We start from the raw sequence: 5,997 nt of genomic DNA, 5'->3' as shown, positions 1-5,997 counted from the left end.
GTGGACACCTGCAAGTCCCTGTGTCCCCAAATGTCTGTGCAAACCCGACTGCCAAACCCAGGATGGCTCAGCACAAACAACAGCAATGGCACAAGCCACCACACTGCTATAACTTGCCTCAGTCCAGTCCTGAATCACATTTTCTTGCCACTGGCCAGGATTTCATGCAGCTCTCTTCCCTTCTTGCTCCACAGTAGGAAAACACAGATGTTCAGCCTGTCAGCATCAATCCACAGTGCTCAGATGCAGGAGGCCAGGCAGCTGTGGTGACCTAAAGCCTCACCACTGCCTCTCGGCTTTTTCCAGAGGTTGATTCATTTGCTTAGGACACAGCCAGGACTTCTGTGGTCTTAACTGCATATGGTTAAGAGGTAAATAATTCAGCTGTGTGTTTCCTAACTTTATTCCCTGTGATTCCATTTGACATCAAAGGGCCAAACCCCCACAGCACCAAAGGATCATCATGTATGATCTGATGGTCAGGCTGCTCTTGTTGGGGTGATGGTTATGGTAAGGAAGCAAATAACTTAATGAAGCAATTATTCCTATCAAATCAGCAGATTTTGTTCTTTTCTTCTGCCTTAATTATGAGGAACCAGGAAGAATGTCCAATTACTCAGGGCAGAATTTCATTACCAAACAAGATAACATCTGCTCAACCACAAGGTACATCAGATGGCCATTTTCATAGAGTGGTTAGGGAAGAGAATGCTCCAACCTGAAATTAAAGTTGAAGAGGGCATTAACAGACAACAAAATAAAAATTAAAGGCAGTAGTCAATGCCCATTCAATAGAAGGAAAATCCCTGAATGTAAGGGAAGTCTGAATGAAAGGCCATGAGTGTTTTCCATTTTCAATAGCTCCAGTTTCTGAAAACAAAACTCTTCAAGGTGGCTCATGAGCTGACCCACGTGAATACATCCCCCACCCCCCTCCAGGAATCATTGTAAAATCCCTGAGCTGCTTTCAGAACTGCCAGCTAAGCACTTCAGAATCTAACTGCACGTTTGAAAAACAAAAGCAGGTCAAAGTCAAACTCTCAAAGCCCTCACAGCTTAATCTATTTTTCACAAATAAAGAACCCTGGTTTATGGCTTTTATGGTCTGAGTTTGAGTTGAAACTATGGGAATTAAGCAAAAAGTTCAGCTTTGTGTCATTCATGTCTTTCCAAAGTGGTACAGAAGGGATCTGGATCGATCTTACCACCAAGTGAGAGGATCCCTAATTTTCATCCAGCATCACACCTAACCCAGGGCAGGGCCCTCCCCCAATGCCTGGACCCCCAGGTGTATTTTCACAAGTGCCTTCTAGAGAAGTGAAGGGGAGGAGGGGAGCAGAGGCACAGTGCTGGAGCCCTGAAAAGCCAGGTTTGTTTTTTGCTGGTGCTGCACTGGCAGGAGGCACAGAGTGTGTGGGGTAGAGGGACCACACAGCAGCTCTGACCTCTCAGCAGCACCAGCCTGGCTGCAGGCTGAGCATGTGCCAACCAGCCAGGCACCACTGCCTGCCTGCTCCTGTGCCTGTGCAGAGACACCCCTGGGTAGGCAGGATGGCACAGTCATGCTGTTAACTGTGCCTGCCATGATTTCCAAATCCAGCCCTGAACACAGCTCCCAGCCCTGAGAGTGATTCAGAGCAGATCCTGCATGACCTTACACGTTTGCCTGCCCTGTGTGAAGCCAGAGGCACGAGGTGCCCCTTCCCTGACAGCTCTTGGAAAAGCAGCCCCAAATGCAGAGGGGGCTCTGCCTTGTGTCTCACAGGGAAAACACTGGACTGCAGCCATGGGGCCTGCTAGAACTGGGAAAGGGAGCAAGGAACTGGAAAACAGAATCAACAATTAAAGAGCCCACTGAAAATGTGGATACAGGAAAACCACTGGAGGATCAACCAGAGTCTGCCTATAATCACTAGCCAGGCAATTACAGAATTAGGGATGATTTATAACAGACTGAAGAGCTGGATACTTGGCACGTGCTATGGAAAAGCTGTAAGGAGGGAATTCTGTATGCTGGCACCAGGCTCAGGAGCCACAAGTGATGCAGCCTCAGCAGTTCTGTCCTTTACAGAGCAAACTGAGCAGCATTTGGATGTCTTTCCTTATAGCTCTCAGCTTCCAGCTATAATTTGGTCCAGCCATCGATTCCAAGTTTTAAAAATCAAAACAAACAAAATTTAGTTATGCAGAAGGTTGAAAAAATATGAGGCATGATTAATAATAGCCACTGTTTCCTCAGTGCTGTAACACAGAGCAGCTTCCAGCCAGCACTGGCAGCTCTTTTGGGAGGAAATTACTATTGTCCAACTTTACAGGTGGGGAAACTGAGACACAAAAGGGCTGCAGAAAGCAGCTGGTTTAACCCAGCTTTAGAGTTGTACTCCTAGACTTTTATTATACATAAAACTCTGAATACTCCTGGAAACTGGGGCAAGTTGATCTGTGATACACTGTCACCAGCATCAGCCTTGTGCCTCTGCCTTGCTTGCTAGGGACATAATTCCACTGTTATTTTCTCTTTTCTTGCACTGACACAGCTTCATTTCTCATTGCTCTTTATCTTCCATCTATGTCATTTACTCCAGAATTTCAAAGGATGATTTTGCCATCAACCAGCAGCAGCTAAAATACCTGTCCAAGATTTAGAAGAGTGAAGAAACAAAACCCAAACTCACTTCCAATCAACTCACACATGAACAACAAGCTCCAAGCTGAGAAGTTCAAGACTTCCAAATTATTTGGGTACAAATTCCTTTGGAAAGCTCCAGAAAGCTCCAGGGGATTCTCCCACTGACAGTGAAAGGAGCAAATCTAAAAGACATAGGAGTTGCAACAGGCAGTGGCTTTAAGGGAAAAAAATCTTTATTTGAAGCTCTGCTGTGCCAGCAAGGAAGCAGCCAGAGCTGCCTTCACACCCAGCTCAGAGTGATCAATCACCATGAATCATCCCTTGGGAGAGGAGCAGGGAGGTGATTTAAACACTGAAACATGCCTGCTGCTGCTCAGCAGGTACCTGCATGACTGGGCTGACATACCCAGGGACTCAGGCAGGCAGGGAGGGAGGCTGCAGGAGCCCCTCTCACATCCCTGCTCCTGACCTCACCCTCTGAGCCCCCACAGGGGACAGTCCCAGCCTTGCTGCTGGAGAAGCACCTTAGAGCCTGAGTATGTATTTTCATCTTATGTCTTTCTTTAAAACATCCTCAGCTCTACAAACTGTGGGTTTTTGGTTTTTTGCTGACACTCACGTGATGCAGACAGGCCCTGTGAGGCAGCACCAGAGGTGAAGAGAGAAAACACAGCCCCACAAAAAAGCAAAGCTGCCTCTCTCCTCACTGAGGGAAGAACAAGCACAGCATTAAGGGCAACTGAGCAAACAGAGCTGGGGTTTGAGTGCAGTTCTGCACAGACTGGCAGGGACTGCAAAATGATGCAGGGAAACTACTGCCCAAGAACAACAGAGGGCTGTGGTGTCAGCCCAGCCCTCAGCCTGCCAAGACAAGCCAAGCAGCATCAGAGCCTGCTGCCAGTGTTTTGGGGGGCTTTGAGGAGTCAGCTGGGGCTCAGGCTGGGGCATGAATGGTTTCCCAACAGGAATGATTCAGAGTCTGGAGCGGTTTCAGGAGGAGCTGGCTGGTGCCAGGAGCTTTGTGAATGCAGCAGCAAGGAATGCTTCCTCCCTCCTCATCCCCCAGGCTCCACTGCTCCTGGGACCAGGCTGCACAGAACCACTCAGAAAAAGGGATTGTGATCCAGAAAGCCCAGAGGGACCTGGCCTCCCTCTGCACACTGTGAGGGAACCTGCACAGAGTAGCTGCAGCAACAATCACCTGCTGGGAGGGAAAAGGCTCCAAAAAACCCTCACCTGACCCATGGCTAAAGCAAACAGCCCTGCTCTGAGGAGGGGGAAACAGCAGCTATGAAATGGGTATTACAAGCCCTAGTGCAAAACCTCCCTGCTGGTGGTGTGGTTAACAACTCATATTGCTCAGAGGAGCAGGGACTGAGAGCAGTGGGACCTCAGGGGGTTCCCATCCATTGCCAGCTCCCAGCCTGGCACCCCTGGGCCCTGTCTGGTGGGCTCATTTTCACTCAGGTGCTTGTTCCTGCCTTGCCCTCCCTGGCTCGGGTGCAGTCCCACTGACACAGCCCCTGCTCTGTGTTTGTGATTGTCCAAGAGCTTTAACCCATTTAACTCTGCAGCCAACATCACAGGCAGCTCCTTTTCCAGTGAGGTCCTTGTGTGCACTGAAGTCAGCTACAAGCATCATCTTTTTGCCTTTCCTTTCCCTCTAAGATTGAAACTAGATTGAAAGTAACTAGAGGTGCATCCACCCAGCCATAACTTTTAGCCATCATCTCTGAACAGAGTACATCACAATTCTGAGGATAAACACTGTCTTGGAGAGGAAAAAGCAGTGGAAAGTAACAGTTAACTAAACTGCTCTGAGATGCAGCTTCAGGATAGTGTTATGGTAAAAATACCTCGCATTTCAATATTTGTTCACTGATCTGAGCACTGGTGGATTCAGTTCTACTTCCCCCTTCAGGCAGCTCATGAGTAGAAAAAAAATGAATGCATTAGGTAAATAATTTTTGCTGAAGCATTCAGCAGATTTTGATCTCCCCAGAACTTCTCCAAAGCCATCTACAGGACCAAACACTTCAAATCTTATTTGTCCTGCTTAGTCTTTGTAGCCATAGGAGTTTTCCCAAGGAGTCAGACCTAACGTTTTCATTTTGACACACAACAGAGGCTTTTGTGCAGAAATTTTAGCAGTCACCAGGTGGAGCTGTTCCCGATTGTATTTCCTTTTCTATAGGCTTTTGTATCATGGAGAACTACAGGGAAGACGGCCAGCAGTGTGGTGCCTGTCTTTGGAGAGGTCGAGCATAAATCAGTCTGATCACTGTCTGAGCAGAGCCTTCTGCAGCCATGCACAAGGAGGAGAACACACAACTACAAACATATTTCTCCTTCTACTAAAGCCAAAACCATTTTTATAATAATTATTACTAGCAGCACACGACCAGTGCCTCACAGCCCACCATTCTGATTCAAGAATTAGAGGCTGCTGATTCCCACAGCCCCTCTGCCACCCGGAGGTTTTCGAGGAGCAAATCTGCCTTGCTGCTGAGCCATGCCCATTTCATTGGCACTTCAACTTATCTAACCACAGGAGCAGCTTGGCCAATGACAAATTACACTGTTTATACAATTAACAGTCCTAGATGAGCATATCTCTTCCAAGAAACCATGAGCATTTACAAAGCTGTCTTTTTACAGCAAGGAAGAAAGCCAATGCAAAAGCGGAGCATGTGGCTGCCAGTTATAATTGAAATCATTTTAATAATTCATGCCTCATTACCTTGCCACATGGCAGTTCAAAGACCATCTCCTAATCCTTTAACCCTTCTCTCCTGCGTCCTTTGGTTTGGTTTCTTAGTTTAATCAGTGAAGAAACAAAATGGGGACTGCTCATCAGCGCTTGCCCATGGGGACAAAACCCAATGGGGGCTGGTGACTGTAAGCTCTTAATCCCCTTCCTCCTGCCCTCCTTGGTTTCCTGATTTGATCTCTCACTGCCAGCTGAACCAGTAAAGAAATTAATAAACTATCTATTAGATATGCCAAGCTGATGGCTGAAGCTGGGATTGCTTCATGGTGTGTCTTGGTCCAGCACTAAGGACAAGGGGAGCTCTTGTCATTGAGCAGCTTTATATGGCCAGGTAAGAATTGCTGGAAGCACCTGTGTCCTTTATCCTCTGATGTCTCCTAGGAAGTTTCCAGCTTTGAGTTGTCCTCTGGGTAGTCAGTCCCACAGCCATGCCCTTTCTTCTTAGCAGAATTGCAATTTGAAAGTCAGGATACCAGAACATAATATTTTTAAATGTTTTTGAAGGTTTCTTGTTGCCCCCTTGGCCACTGAGGGAGAGAACACCTGATATTTATTTACTCTTCCAGTACTACGTGGGCAGATTGCAAACAATAAATTA

The sequence above is a fragment of the Catharus ustulatus genome, chromosome 20 (genome assembly GCF_009819885.2).
Source record: "Catharus ustulatus isolate bCatUst1 chromosome 20, bCatUst1.pri.v2, whole genome shotgun sequence".
In the NCBI taxonomy this organism is placed as follows: Eukaryota; Metazoa; Chordata; class Aves; order Passeriformes; family Turdidae; genus Catharus; species Catharus ustulatus.
Note: the sequence above shows the minus strand (reverse complement) of the source record.